Below are 15,417 nucleotides of genomic sequence, written 5' to 3' on the forward strand. Positions count from 1 at the left end.
TAGTGTGGCCAGCTGCACCTCGCCCATTAGCAGGGAGAGGAGGAACGCCGTGTGCTGCTCCACCGGACAGACCCAGGCCTCTGCTGCTTGCTCGAAGAGCGCTAGGAAGGCCTCAGGGTTGTCGTGTGGGCCCATCTTCATTAGGGTGAGGTGGGGAGGGCCCGTGGCGGTGGAGGTGGTGGACTCCGCCGACATGAGGAGGTGCCAGAATGCCTGACGATCTTCCTGTTGCGCCAGCACCAGGGCCTCAAACCTTTGTGCTTGCTCCTTTCGGAGGGCGACCAGCACCTGGTGCTGGCTCTGTTGGGCCATGGCAAGGTCGTGGATCAGGTCCGCAAAGGGGAAGGACTCCATGGGGCTGTTCTCCTCTGTGCTCCTTCCTGGTTTTCAGCACCACTGTAGGACTTTGAGCGGGTGGGTGGAGCACAGAAGTACGGCAGGCCAGAACTGAGTTTCAAAAAGCTCTTTATTTTTAGCTTTTCAATCTCCCAGTCACACAGACATGCATACACACATCAGTCATCTGGTTGGGGAGAGAGCTCCCTTCCTCTGCTCTCTCTCTCATTATATAGGGCGCAGTCACTGGGGAAGACACACAAACACAGGTTAACTGACATCAGGTGCAGTGATTCTGCTACTTCCCTTCCCTGACTCCGCCCTCTGGTCACAGACCGCCACTTGACCACACCCACGCTGCCACAGGCCACCTTTGGTAGTTCTGGAAGGTGGTCTGGATGGAACTGTTTGACATGAAGTTGCATCAGACTGCACCCCTTCTTTTTCCTCAGAGTCTATTTCTACCACTGGAGAGCTCCATCCCTCTTTTTCCTAATCTCTGTCTGACTTGGTCTCAGTTTTCTTGGAGCCTTGGATTTTCTGTTTCAACCGGAAATATTCAAAAGCAGCATTTCAAATGTATGACACATGTAATCAGACAAGAAGTTTTCAAAAAAAAAATCATGTAATCTCAGAAACTATTTGAATGCTCCTTATTTTTACTGCCTAGTTCCCAGGAACTCTGGCAATCCAGTCATGGCACACAGTGAAACTTCTCATGATCCACATCTCCTTCTTAGTGAGATTTTGCTTGGTTGACCCAGAAGGTCCTGTCCTCATCAACTTTCCATAAGCTGTCCTCAATTCTATTAGACTTGGATAGATTCTACTATCCAAGTCTTCAGCTGTTTGCCAGTGCAGGGAGTTGTCAGGGTGGTTACCTTCTCATCCAGCATTTTCTGATTTTTCTAGGTGTCTCTGTAATTCTTCAGGCTCCTGTTATAGAACTTTTCTCTGGACCAGGTAGCCACAACCTTCTCATCTTTCTTGCACAGAAGTAAGCTCTTTTTCTTCTTCTCTGCAGCAGTAAAATCCCCTTCTTTGGCTTCAAAAGATGCAGCAGCAGCAGGGGCCACAGAACTAACAGCTGAAGGAGGTCTGGGAGGCTGGAATGCAGGAGTAGAATCTTTTTGGCTTTCTGGAGGCTGATTCTGAATTTTTGCAGGCTGAATCTTGCTTTCTTCTGCAGGCTGAGCCTGTCTTTTTTTCTGCAGGCTGTCTCTCTTCAGAATAATGGTGGCTCTCATCATCATTGTAGTCTTTTGCAGCCAAAGTAGCAGCAATAGACCCTTTTCAGTCACGTGACCTTCGTAAACGTGACCACCATTTTGGACATGTAGCGGACTTCGGCTCGAATTGGTTTGAATGCGAGGAAGGCGACAAACGGAGAACATACAAGAAAAAGGAGCGAGATGCAGAAAATACCTTCGCTATCCAGCGACGTAGGGCATTTACAGGGCGAGCAGAGGGAGAAATAACAACAGTAACGACACATTAGCAACGCCGTACAGAAATAACGGTTTATGGCACAGACCCTTTCGGTTCTCGCTCATCTAGCTGCTACAGTGACTGCTTAGACTGCAACAATAATACCTAACACACATTTAAGTATCCGTCGTAAAGACGTGAAACTCGTTGAGTGACGAGTGTGTTCATTGATAAGCTAACACAACCTAAAAGTAGACATACCATCACACTGCCCTGGCGCTGTGTACAGTTTACCTTCTATGGTTTGTGCACTCACTAGTTGCCATTACTTTCTCCAATCGTTGTGACAGATTACAGGGAACGGCCTGGCGTTAAGAGACAAATACATGTTCCTCTTGTTTTGAACACTTATTTGTAGACAGTACTTAATTTGTAAAGTGGGAGGTCCCGGAGCGCAGAGGATGAGCGGCTCCGGAGCGGAAAAAAAGAGGAGAGGGGAGGGGGGCTCTGCGCTGCGCTTCTGGGCATGTTTTGTAATAACACTGCAAATTAAGTTCATCTGCAGATATTTTGTGGATGTCGTTTCATGAGAGAAATCACCAACAAGACAGATATCAAAATCAGACATTAACACTAAATAAACTTGCATTTTTTAATTTAATTATTATTATTATTTTTTTTTGTTGTTGTTGTTGTTACATAGTCAGAAGAGGTGTCGGATCACCGGATCCAGTGTAAATAGCTGCCGGAGCCAACGCCCGAGGTTCCGGAGCGCGCTCCGGCTTGCTCCCCTCAAATTAAGCGCTGTTTGTAGGACACTGCTTCTGATCTGTCCTACAGTCTACCAACAGCAAAGGAACACAACGCTAGCTAACAGCTACTACAGAAGAACAGAGGTTACAATGGGTTATTTTAGCCTATTTGGTTACACACTCGCCGCCACAGAATGTTAACAGCAATGTAATGCCTTTTCTGGCTAATTTTATTCATCTTACCTCCAACAAAGTGGTCACTACACAAGCGTTGGTATGCCGCTATCCATCTTCTCCATCGGTCAGCATCTACTGGGATCCGATAAAATGATAACCCTTGCCTTGTTTGTTGATGGTTACTACATCCAGGTGCACAACAATATAGTGGCATGATGGAAGTCTTGCTGAAAATAAACACTTTCTTTGCTGCCGTTCCTCAATGTTGGCTGTGGTAACCTACTGGTAGTACACGTCCAAAATGGCAGCCGCGTTTGTCGTGACGTCACGTGAAAAGGGTCCATAGCAGCACTTGTTGATGGGGCTGTTGACATTTTGTTGATGGGGCTTCTTCTTGGGAACCATCTTCCTCTTCTAATGTGTTCTTCTTGGTTGTAGAGGTGTGAATATCGAGTTTGATGTGCCTTCTCCTATAGACCCTTTTCACGTGACGTCACGACAAACGCGGCCGCCATTTTGGACATGTACTACCAGTAGTTTACCACAGCCAGCATTGAGGAACGGCAGCAAAGAAAGTGTTTATTTTCAGCAAGACTTCCATCATGCCACTATATTGTTGTGCACCTGGATGTAGTAACCATCAACAAACAAGGCAAGGGTTATCATTTTATCGGATCCTAGTAGATGCTGACCGACGGAGAAGATGGATAGCGGCATACCAACGCTTGTGCAGTGACCACTTTGTTGGAGGTAAGACAAATAAAATTAGCCAGAAAAGGCATTACATTGCTGTTAACATTCTGTGGCGGCGAGTGTGTAACCAAATAGGCTAAAATAACCCATTGTAACCTCTTTGTTCTTCTGTAGTAGCTATTAGCTAACGACATTAGCTAGCGTTGTGTTCCTTTGCTGTTGGTAGACTGTAGGACAGATCAGAGGCAGTGTCCTACAAACAGCGCTTAATTTGAGGGGGAGCAAGCCGGAGCGCGCTCCGAAACCTCGGGAGTTGGCTCCGGCAGCTATTTACACTGGATCCGGTGATCCGACACCTCTTTTGACTATGTAACAAAAAAATAAAATAAAATAAAATAAATAAATAAATGCAAGTTTATTTAGTGTTAATGTCTGATTTTGATATCTGTCTTGTTGGTGATTTCTCTCATGAAACGACATCCACAAAATATCTGCAGATGAACTTAATTTGCAGTGTTGTTACAAAACATGCCCCGCAGCGCAGCGCCCCCCCCCTTTTTTCCGCACCGGAGCCGCTCATCCTCTGCGCTCCGGGACCTCCCGCTTTACAAATTAAGCACTGCCTACAAATAAGTGTTCAAAATAAGAGGAACATGTATTTGTCTCGGGGCGGCACGGTGGTGTAGTGGTTAGCGCTGTCACCTCACAGCAAGAAGGTCCGGGTTTGAGCCCCGTGGCCGGCGAGGGCCTTTCTGTGCGGAGTTTGCATGTTCTCCCCGTGTCCGCGTGGGTTTCCTCCGGGTGCTCCGGTTTCCCCCACAGTCCAAAGACATGCAGGTTAGGTTAACTGGTGACTCTAAATTGACCGTAGGTGTGAATGTGAGTATGAATGGTTGTCTGTGTCTATGTGTCAGCCCTGTGATGACCTGGCGACTTGTCCAGGGTGTACCCCGCCTTTCGCCTGTAGTCAGCTGGGATAGGCTCCAGCTTGCCTGCGACCCTGTAGAACAGGATAAAGCGGCTAGAGATAATGAGATGAGATGAGATGTATTTGTCTCTTAAATCCAGGTCGTTCCCTGTAACCTGTAACAACGGTTGGAGAAAGTAATGGCAAATAGTGAGTGCACAAACCATAGAAGGGAAACTGTACACAGCGCCAGGGCAGTGTGATGGTATGTCTACTTTTAGATTGTGTTAGCTTATCAATGAACACACTCGTCACTCGATGAGTTTCACGTCTTTACGATGGATACTTAAATGTGTGTTAGGTATTATTGTTGCAGTCTAAGCAGTCATTGTAGCAGCTAGATGAGCGAGAACCGAAAGGGTCTGTGCCATAAACCATTATTTCTGTACGGCGTTGCTAATGTGTCGTTACTGTTGTTATTTCTCCCTCTGCTCGCCCTGTAAATGCCCTACGTCGCTGGATAGCGAAGGTGTTTTCTGCATCTCGCTCCTTTTTCTTGTATGTTCTCCGTTTGTCGCCTTCCTCGCATTCAAACCAATTCGAGCCAAAGTCCGCTACATGTCCAAAATGGTGGTCGCATTTACGAAGGTCACGTGACTGAAAAGGGTCTATATATACAGCTGGTGCAGGTCAAAACCAGCTTCCCATGGAGGAATGATGAGAGATCCTTTAGCATCCATGATGGCAGCCACCTGGCAGCCGTCAAGTGTACTGACAGCATCCATATCATTGCCGCAGACTAAATTTCCTTTTCATGTAATCTAAAAATTCAACCATAAGATGTACTATTGCATAAGTAAAGGCATCCATGAATCTTACATGGCTGCTGCCACTGTTCCATGGACAAACTTGATGGTTGTGACGGAATGTTATAGTCACCCATGGTAGCCCACATAAGCCCCTTGTAAGCATTATGTATGCCTCAAGGATGCTCATGGATGCCTTCATGGTTGTGACTGATGAATTCATCCAGTGCTTGACCCACAGCAATTTTCAACATGACAAAACTTTCCAGGGATGGAAGCCATGCCCTCCAGATTGTCAAGGTAGCTCCCTGGCTCTCACATATTCTGATGGAAGGGCCTGGAATGTGTCAGTTGACCCCCAGAAGGCTCAAAATTGTCTACCGGGGTCTACTGTGAAGTGATTCCAGCTATGTGAAACCTGAGCATTCATGTTAAGAGGCTTTTTGGGAAACCCACCACACCACAGTAGATCTGTAGCATGTGTGTACTTTATATCTACTAAATGAATTCTAGGTGAGACAGCTACAATTGCAGTCAGAAGTTTACATACACTTATGGACATGAATGTCATGCCAATACTGTGCTTCCAATGATTACTTTTTCTGGGGAAGAATGATTGTACAGCATACATCTAAAAGGAAAATATAAAGCAAGAATTTGGTGCAAAAGTTTTAGTTTATTTGTTGGTTTTCACAGAGTCCAGTGTAAGTTTACAGATTTAGGAGGTGGTGGTGGTGTGTGTGTGTGGGGGGTTTGCTAGATGAGGATGGTCACTTGCAGGACCCCTCCCCATGGCTCCTATTACAGAGCATTTAGACATGAACCAAAAGTTAAAGGAGTCATATTTAAGTCTTCACATTTATTTTTGAACAATAATTAGAACATTTTTTTTACAATAGTATTCCTTTTTTTAATCCAAGTTTGATCAAAACCACTGAACCTCTGGTGAGTCCTTTGCTGAGGGGATGCATGTTTCAGCAAGAGAGATGGTAGTGTTCTATTTGGGCAGGGGTGGAATTTTGATTTCAAAGTTGGGGGGCAAAGTACAGGCAAAAATCTTCAAAAGGGCTTAAATTTTTCAGATACCCCTGCCTGAGGTCTATCTGCTGTACTTGGGTTTCTCTTGCAAAAGAAATCTTGATCTCAATTAAATTACCTGATTAAATAAAGGTTGTATTTAAATGAGTGAATATCTTGGAGGAAAGTTTATCTCTCCAATACAGTTACACAGACTTGGCAAAGAGTCTCATGGTGGCCTCACTACTAAGACATTTCATTTTGGTTTCAATTTGTCACCCATCTGTACCACAGCCTCTCATACCTTTTTTGCTTGATTCTGTAATTTGTAATTCACTCACCTCTCCACTTTCTACATGCTGTTCCTGCTACCTGCCTATCACCTGGGGCAACTGTCCCTGCTGAATTACAGACACAAGAAATTATTTCCAAATAAAAATAATTTCATGAATGAAAGTCTTATACTGTAGTGAGTCAGAGATTAAAATGGTATATGAACTATTTATAATTTTAATTGATTTTTTTCTTTTTTAATATAAATATTTTTATCTGATTTTACAAGTAAGGTGAGATAGAAATGGCATTTCGATTCTCCTATATGTCCTGGATATATAGTGAATAGACAAAAATCTTTGAATCTTGAATCTTGTATAATTCTAATTAGAAAGTCAGATAGCTTATTTCTTTTTTCTGTAATTTGTTTTCACTCACCTCTCCACTGCCTATCACTATTTTGATTTATGTGATGAGTGAAGAACAGAAGTAGACTGACTGTGCTCGTTTGAAATAAGGTAAAAATAAGTCATTTTCTATGGCTAGCTCACTTGAAGATGTTTACAAAGTGATATCATATTCTAACATGATCTTGCTATGCATATTCATAACATGTTGGCTAACTGAATAGAGTGTGTCTGAAGACATAACTTACACTCTTTTTTTGGAAAAAAAAATATCGTATGTCCATCGTTTGCTGCTTGGGGGTTCTGACATTGCTAACTATTGTTTGAATCGAATCATTTGAATAATGTTTGAGTGCAAAAGAGGAGAGTGCAGCTTGAGTGGGGGCTGTTTCTGCATGGTCCTAGTGCCTGCAACCTCTCATGTTTTTGAGCAGGCACACTTTCTGCATGGTCTGAGTGCCAGCACCCCATTTTTTTATTTATTTTTTTTTTTTTCCGGGAACTTAAAATGTTTGTGTGTGTGTGCATAAGAGGGGCTTTCAAGGAAGGTGTGGAGTCCCGTGGGGGGGGCTACAACCCCCCCCACAATATAATGGTAGGGGAAACTAGAGCCCTGCACTCCCATGGGAGTCCCACGGGACTCACGGGACCCGCCGCAAAGCAGTGTGGCGCGGGACAAATTTTGAAAGCTCATTGTGGGCGCGGGCGAGACCGGAAGTGCACATATGCGCATGCGGGCAGGAGCAGGAGTGCACATATGCAGTGCGGGTGGGAGCGGTGATAAGCTGCAGTCCTGCTAACTAAAAACGTGTTTGAAATAAAATTTATAAATTATTAATTTATGCCTATCATATATAATTTGTGCTGGATATTTTATTTGGCATTAATAAAAACATTTTCAGATGCCTAAATTTGCAGAGAGAGTCAGATTGCCAGATTGAGTGAGGAATGGCATCTTAAATTTGCCATTGATCACCCTAACGGGAAATCCTTTGATCACTCTAATAACTCACAGTTCACACCCAGCTAGCAAGAGAACCATGAGTGAAGTAATTTACTGCTTGCGTTAGTCTACAACTCTAATCAGAGAGACAGGTTACACAGTGACGATAGGCTTGACTCAATGCTATCCCAGAAATCCTTCCTGTAATATGCAAATTTGGCTGTCCAATCAGAGGCGGGCAAATTTGCATATTACAGGAAGGATTTCTGGGATAGCATTGAGTCAAGCCTACCGTCACTGTGTAACCTGTCTGTCTGATTAGAGTTGTAGACTAACTCAAGCAGTAAATCAATTCACTTCTCTTACTAGCTCTGCTTTGCAAAAAAAAAAAAAAAACACACACCATTGGTACAAAGCAAGCCCATTCACTTTTTTATGCTGATCAGAGAATTACAATGGTTTCTCATGTGATAAAAATGTGCAATTCGTGATTAAATATTTTAATTGCTTTACAGCACTAATTATTATTATTAGAGACACTACATGCTGAATTCAGAAACAAGGTAAATAATAACAAACATGAATGTGAGCTGTAGATATTTATGCTCAAATCCACTCAAAGTAGGGGGCGGGGCACCATCACGCTGTGTCAAGACAAGAACTTTCCTGAGAAATAACGCGAACGTCTGCATCATGCGGGATTTGCGGGCAGGAGCGGGACTGAAAATTATAATTTTTTTGTGGGCGCGGGCGGGAGCAGGACTGCACAATGCGGGCGGGAGCGGGACTGAAAAATCCGACCCGCGCAGCCCTCTAGGGGAAACACTGAAGTCAGAATTATACATACAAGAGCAAAATGTTACATATGGCCACTTACTGGAAATTATTAATTCAGTGGTGCTGATGGTAACTTGCCAAGGCCAATGCCTCTTAACTTTCTCTTCATGGTCATGACTGACTACAGCTGGTAACTTCTCTGTGCCCATATGAAAAGTGTTGTTTGACAGTGAAAAGTTGTTGGGGGGTGTAGACACTTTTCCAAGATCTGGAAGAAGACAAAAACTGTCACCCTCAGTTGAGAGGAAATTGGTTTGGATGGTCATGAACAACTCTTGAACTACCAAGGCACAGGCCTGACATGAATTGGAAGCTGCTGGAACACTGTCTATAGTCAAGCAAGTTTTACATCACTAAGGACTGAGCCCATGTTTACATTAGACTGTATCAGCGGATCATCAGATTAACGTTTTTAAAACGATTAGTGTGCACACAGCAACACCAATACATGATTTGCGTGCACACAGCAACACCAATACATGGATACGCTCGGCTCCGCAGGCATCCTGCGTTCCAAATCACTCCGCCCTGAACAGCGAGTGCCCTCTGGAGGGTGTGCACTCCGGCCCTGCGCAGCTCACAGAGCACGTGAGTGAAGTGCACAAGCTGTGATTTGGGACTGAGCCGCTGTGTGTGTGATCCCAGCACATATCACTTACCGCTTGCAAGTGGAAGGATGGCAAGCCTAAAGACAATCATAACTACACAATGGGCAGTATTTGCATCAGTATTTGCAGTATTTTCATACTTTTATACTCTTTAATGAAAGGTGATACAAGGCGGAAGTCCGCGCCGTTTTTCAGCAGTCGCATCACATGACCAACGCCAGCGAATCAGGAAGGTGGATGTCACAGTGACATTGTCCAATGACGACGCCAGCTAGAGCTCAGCACAGTGTATCCGCGTATCCGCGTATTCTCAATGTTTACACAGCACCGGAGTTGACACGATCTGGATTGAATACGTGGACCCTGGCGGATTCCCGTTTCCCGGCGTTTCCAGGCGGTTTAATGTAAATGGACAGTGCATCCGCGAAGAAAATGAGACAGATACAGTCTAAAGTAAACTTGGCCTGAGAGGCTGCTGTCCAAGAATGAATCTCCTACGCTAAAATTGAAAACACCTTCAAGCTCAACTAAAGTTTGCAGCTGACCACACAGACAAAGCAAAAGGCTTCTGGAGGAAATTTTTATGGTCAGATGAAACAAAGATTGAGTTGTTTGGCCACAATGACCAGAGGTATATTGGAGGAGTAAATGTGAGGCATTCAACTCCTAGAACACTGTCCCAACTGTTAAGTATGGTTAACAAAGTGGATTGAATAATGAAGGAAGACTACCTCAGAAGTCTTCAGTATAACTTCAAACCATCAGCAAGATGGTTGAAACTTGATCACAGTTAGGTGTTCCAACAGGACAATAACCCTAACACATCAAAGCTGATTGTGGGACAGATAAAGCAGGCTAATATTAAGCTTTTGGAATGGCCTTCCCAAAGTCCTGATCTGAACCTTATGGGAAATATGTGGATGGCGCTTTAAAGTCATGTCAGTGCCAGGAAACCAACATGTTTAACAGAACTCTACTAAGTCTGCCAAGAAGAGTAGTCAAATATCCAAACAGAATTCTTGCAAAAGTTTGTTGATGGAAACCAAAATCATCTGGTCATGGTGAAACTTGCTGAGGAACATTTAACCAAATATTACTTGGTTGTTGGAGTTGGTGCATGCGTATTCTGTGTGACATACTTCATGGTTTCCGAGTTGTTTGCAACAAGTCTTTTTTTTTCTGCGAGTGTTGGGGTTCATCACTAATCTTTTTTTAATTTTCTCTACAAATAATTTTCCAGTATCCTTTTCATTTTTATTGTATTTTCACTTTCCTTTTTCTGCTTTTTTTTGGATGAACGCCAAGACTGGAAGCTTTCTTTTTTTCTCCTCCTATGTAAAGACCACAAGCAGAGGCCATCCACATTGGATCTGCTTTAATATCAACAGATCTTTGATAAAGGTATGTGAATCTTATCATGGCACACCTTCAGCTTGTTCATTGTGCTGAGTGCAGGACGTTTAGTCATTCTTCCTCCGTTGCTAGTGACGGCTTTATTTGTGAAAAGTGCAGATTACTTAGCTCTCTGACAGAGAAGAATGCAGTTTTAGAAGTGCATATCCAGGCTTTAGAGAAGGCTAGTGAGAATGAGAAGAGTGTAGTTTCTGTAGGGGAAAGTCTGGATGCCCTAGGTGGAGATAGTAATCCCCCAACTCTGGCATTAGAGCCCTTACAGTGGAGCAAATGGGTGATGACTCGATGGCATAAGCATAGAGCCAAAGCTACTGCTGAGGCTTGCCCACAGGAGCGCCACTCCTCTCCACTTCACGTGTAAAACAGGTTTGCTCTCCTTAGTGATGCACCCGCTGAGAAACCTGAAAGAGCTCTGGTTATAGGGGACTATCATATGGCACGTGAAATTAGCTAAGTCTTTAGGGGCACCAGCAGCTTTAGTCAGGTGTATACCGGGAGCCAGGGCACCAGACAAAGCAGGTAATCTTAGGGTCCTAGGCAAGCACAGGTTCTCAAAGATAGTTATCCATGCAGGAACTAATGATATACCCCTTCATCAGTCTGAGGTTACTAAGAGTAACTTTGGAGAGGTGTTTAAATTAGTGAAGGCGATATCCAATGCTGGAGTATGCTCTGGCCCCATCCCAATGTGGTGTGGTGATATAGTTTACAGCAGGGTATGGTCGCTGAACTGCTGGTTGTCCATGTGGTGCTCTGAAAACAGTGTGGGCTTACTAGATAATTGGGCTAATTTTGAGGGCATTGCTGACCTGTTAGGGCAGGACGGTATCCATCCCACTTGGGAAGATGCTGCTCTCATTTCTTGCAGCATAGGTCATAGTCTTAGAACAGGCCTAGTTAACGTCTGACAATCCAGAGCCAAGGCGAGGGAGCAGACGAACAGGCTAAACTGACTGTCTGCTAGCTGCACAGAGTCATCACTCAGGGTCCACTACATCGAGACTGTGTCTGTTCCCCAAGCTAAACAAAAAAGTAGAAATACTCAGAGAGTTTGTTCCAGTAACCTAATCAATATAACATTAGATCATACTAACTGTATAGCCACTGCCAGCACCTTTGATCTAAAGGTGGGACTATTAAATATTAGATCTCTTACATCTAAAGTGCGTATGGTTAATGAACTTATTACTGATCAGGAGTTTAATCTACTGTGTTTAACTGAAACAAGCCAAATGAATATATAGCATTAAATGAAGCTTGTCCTCCTGGATACAGTTATATACACCAGCCTCGTCTAACTTGCAGAGGAGGAGGCGTCGCGGTTATTTATAACGATTATCTAGGTGTAACACACAAACTTGGTTATCAATTTTATACATTCGAAGTTCTTCATACTAATATAATGCATGTAGCCTCGAAAAATAAGTCTACCCAGTTAATTCCGTTACTTATTATTTACAGGCCCCTGGGGACATATTCTGAATTTCTTTCTGAATTTGGAGATTTTATCTCAGACCTAGTTATTTCCTGAGACAAAGCTTTAGTTATTCTGAGATTTTAATATTCACTTCGATAACCCAGAAGACACTTTGAAAACAGTGTTTATGTCCATTTTAGATTCAGTAGGGGTTAATCAGAATGTCATAGGACCCACCCATAATGATGGTCACATTCTCAATCGAATACTAACATTCAGGTTAAACATAGAAAATATAGTCACATTTCCATAGTCTGAACTTATCTCAGATCATTATCTCATCTCATTCAAAATATGTCTGAGTAATAACATATGCACCTCACCATGTTACTGTATTAAACGTACATTCACGTCAACTACTGCACAGCGCTTTATAAATTATCTCCCATAGTTATCAACTTTGGATCACTGTCAGCCCCCACAGAACTTGATCAGGCAACTGAATGCTTAGAGTCAGCATTCCACTATACTTTAGATAATGTAGCTCCTCTTAAAAGGAAAATGATCAGAGAGAAAAAATTAGCACCCTGGTATAACGATGACACTCACACTTTAAAACAGACCACTCAAAAAGTGGAATGTAAATTGTGTCAAACAAAATTGGTAGTGTTCAAAGTAGCTTGGAAGGAGAGCTTCCTGAAATATAGAAAAGCTCTTAGTGCTGCTAGATCAACATATTTCTCCTCCCTAATAGAAGATAACAAATCCAAGATTCTTATTTAATACTGTAGCAAAATTAACCAGGAATAAGTCCACTATAGAGATCTTGCAGTCATGTGACCGGAAAGTACACAACCGCCATCTTGTCGGTCAAAAACACCGCTGAATACTGCTGCACTCGTGTACAGAATGGATCAATTTCAACCGACGGACTACACGGCTCATTTTTCTAATGAACAGATAACTAGATATATGTCTAAAATAAACGATCTACAGATTAGTGACCCTTATGGCTTACCGGACGGAGTTTTCACGACCGGATTTTGAACTACCAGCGGAATACCCAGACGTGTATAATTACCTCATTAACTTTCCCTCGCTGTTCAGTGGTGAAGCACTGCATGCTTATAAATCTCTGGACAGTTATCTTTACAGAAATTCAGGATTTGTCAGCAACTCAGATGTGGCATCTTGTAAACAAGAATCCTCATTGGATGGGTAAGTCACTTAAGTATTGAGTATAGCACTGACCAGCCGATTATAGAATAGAATAAGGTAATTCCAGCTGTAATTCCAAATCGTCCGTCTTGTTTACATGGATCTGGCATTGGAGAAATAGAGGCTTAGCAGTGGAGGTTTGAGTGGCTGTTTTCTGAGCTTAGTCAACAGGCCGGCTCTGCAGCCTCGCTTTTGTTTCCACTCCCGACGCCGCCTCCTTCACTTTGCTTCCCATAACAATCCACGGAGACCCCGCTGGTCTCGCTATCTCGTCCGGAATGTTGTGCATGCGATGGAAATCACTACAAACCGTCATTTTCTGCTGGAAACCAATGTCCAGTAAGTCCATACGGTTGTAGTGGATATTGAAGTCCGGTACAGACGAACAACACGCAAAAATACACACAAAAAACATAAAAAATGTGCACAGGTAGGGACAGCTTGTAGCCGCAGCCGTTGTAGTAGAATTGTATATAGTAGGGTTTTCCAGAAGAAAAGGTAGAAGTAAAAGCAGAAGTAGAACCAGAAGTAGAAGTAGAAGGCGGAATATGGCGTTTGACCGACAAGATGGCGTCTGTCACAATCTGGATCGGCTGTGACGTCACATGCAAGTGCTCCATAGACACATGCACACCTGCAGTATGTAGTAGCAACGACTTCATGATTTTTTTTTTTTTAATGACAAAATTGAAAATATCCAACAAAAAATTCAAACTACTAAATTAAGGTCAGACAATGTAAGTGACCCTGTCGTTAACAATATAACTGTATCTGATCATCAATTAGAATGTTTTACTCCCCTTGGAGAAATTGAATTACGTTCATTAATCTCCGCATCAAAATCCTCAACTTGTGTACTAGATCCCTTACCTACACGTTTACTCAAACAGATAATACCTGAAGTAATTGAATAACTGAACCGCTTCTAAAAATAATAAATTCTTCTCTTAGGATCAGCTATGTACCCAAATCCTTTAAACTAGCAGTTATCAAACCCCTGATTAAAAAACATAACCTTGATCCCTGTCAGCTGTCCAATTATCGGCCAATATCAAACCTCCCCTTTATCTCCAAGATCCTTGAAAAAGCTGTTGCACAGCAGTTATGCTTATATTTACATAGGAATAACATCCACGAAATCTATCAGTTAGGATTTAGACCCCATCATAGCACAGAGACAGCTGTGGTTAAAGTAGTAAATGACCTACTGTTGGTGTCTGATCAGGGCTGTGTCTTGCTGCTTGTGTTGCTTGACCTTAGTGCAGCATTTGATACCATTGATCATTCCATTCTTCTGGATAGACTAGAAAATGTTGTGGGAGTTCAGGGAATGGACCTCTCCTGGCTCAGCTTTTATTTAACTGATCGCTATCAGTATGTTGATGTAAATAGTGATTTTTCTAGACATACTGAGGGAAAGTTTGGTGTTCCACAAGGTTCTGTCTTGGGTGCACTGCTTTTTTCTTTATATATGTTACCTCTGGGTGATATTATTCATAAACATTGTATTAGTTTCCACTGTTATGCTAATGACACACAGTTGTATGTTTCTGCAAAACCAGATGAGAGACACCAGCTTAATAGAATTGAGGAATGTGTAAAGGACATTAGATGCTTGATGCTTATTAACTTCCTTCTGCTTAACTCTGACAAGCCTGAAGTAATTGTACTAGGACCACATGCAGTTAGAAGTAAGTTTTCTGATTACATAGTAACTCTGGATGGCCTTTCTGTTTCTTCACGTGCAGCAGTAAAAGACTTCAGGGTGATTATTGACCCCAGTCTTTCATTTGAAACTCACATCGAAAACATTACCCAGATAGCTTTTTTTCATCTCAAAAATATTGCAAAGATAAGACATTTAATGTCACTACATGACGCAGAAAAACTAGTTCATGCTTTATGTTAAAGACCAGACAGGAGAGGAGATCAAATGCACTCGAACCACAGTTTATTAATAACAGGGGAAAAGGGATTTGGGAGAATGTGTGTGTAGTTCAGTGGCAGGAGGACTGAGAGGCAGGGATGGCTGGTGGGAGCATGGTGGTGATGTCTAAAGTCTCCCATCCAAGTACTGACCAGGCCTGACCCTGCTTAGTTTCTGAAATCAGACGGGATCAGGCGTAGTCAGAGAGGTATGGCTGTAGGCTGACAGCTCTTGGGTTTCAGGCAGTCTCCCAGCAAG

The sequence above is a fragment of the Neoarius graeffei genome, chromosome 2, assembly GCF_027579695.1.
Source record: "Neoarius graeffei isolate fNeoGra1 chromosome 2, fNeoGra1.pri, whole genome shotgun sequence".
Lineage (NCBI taxonomy): Eukaryota > Metazoa > Chordata > Actinopteri > Siluriformes > Ariidae > Neoarius > Neoarius graeffei.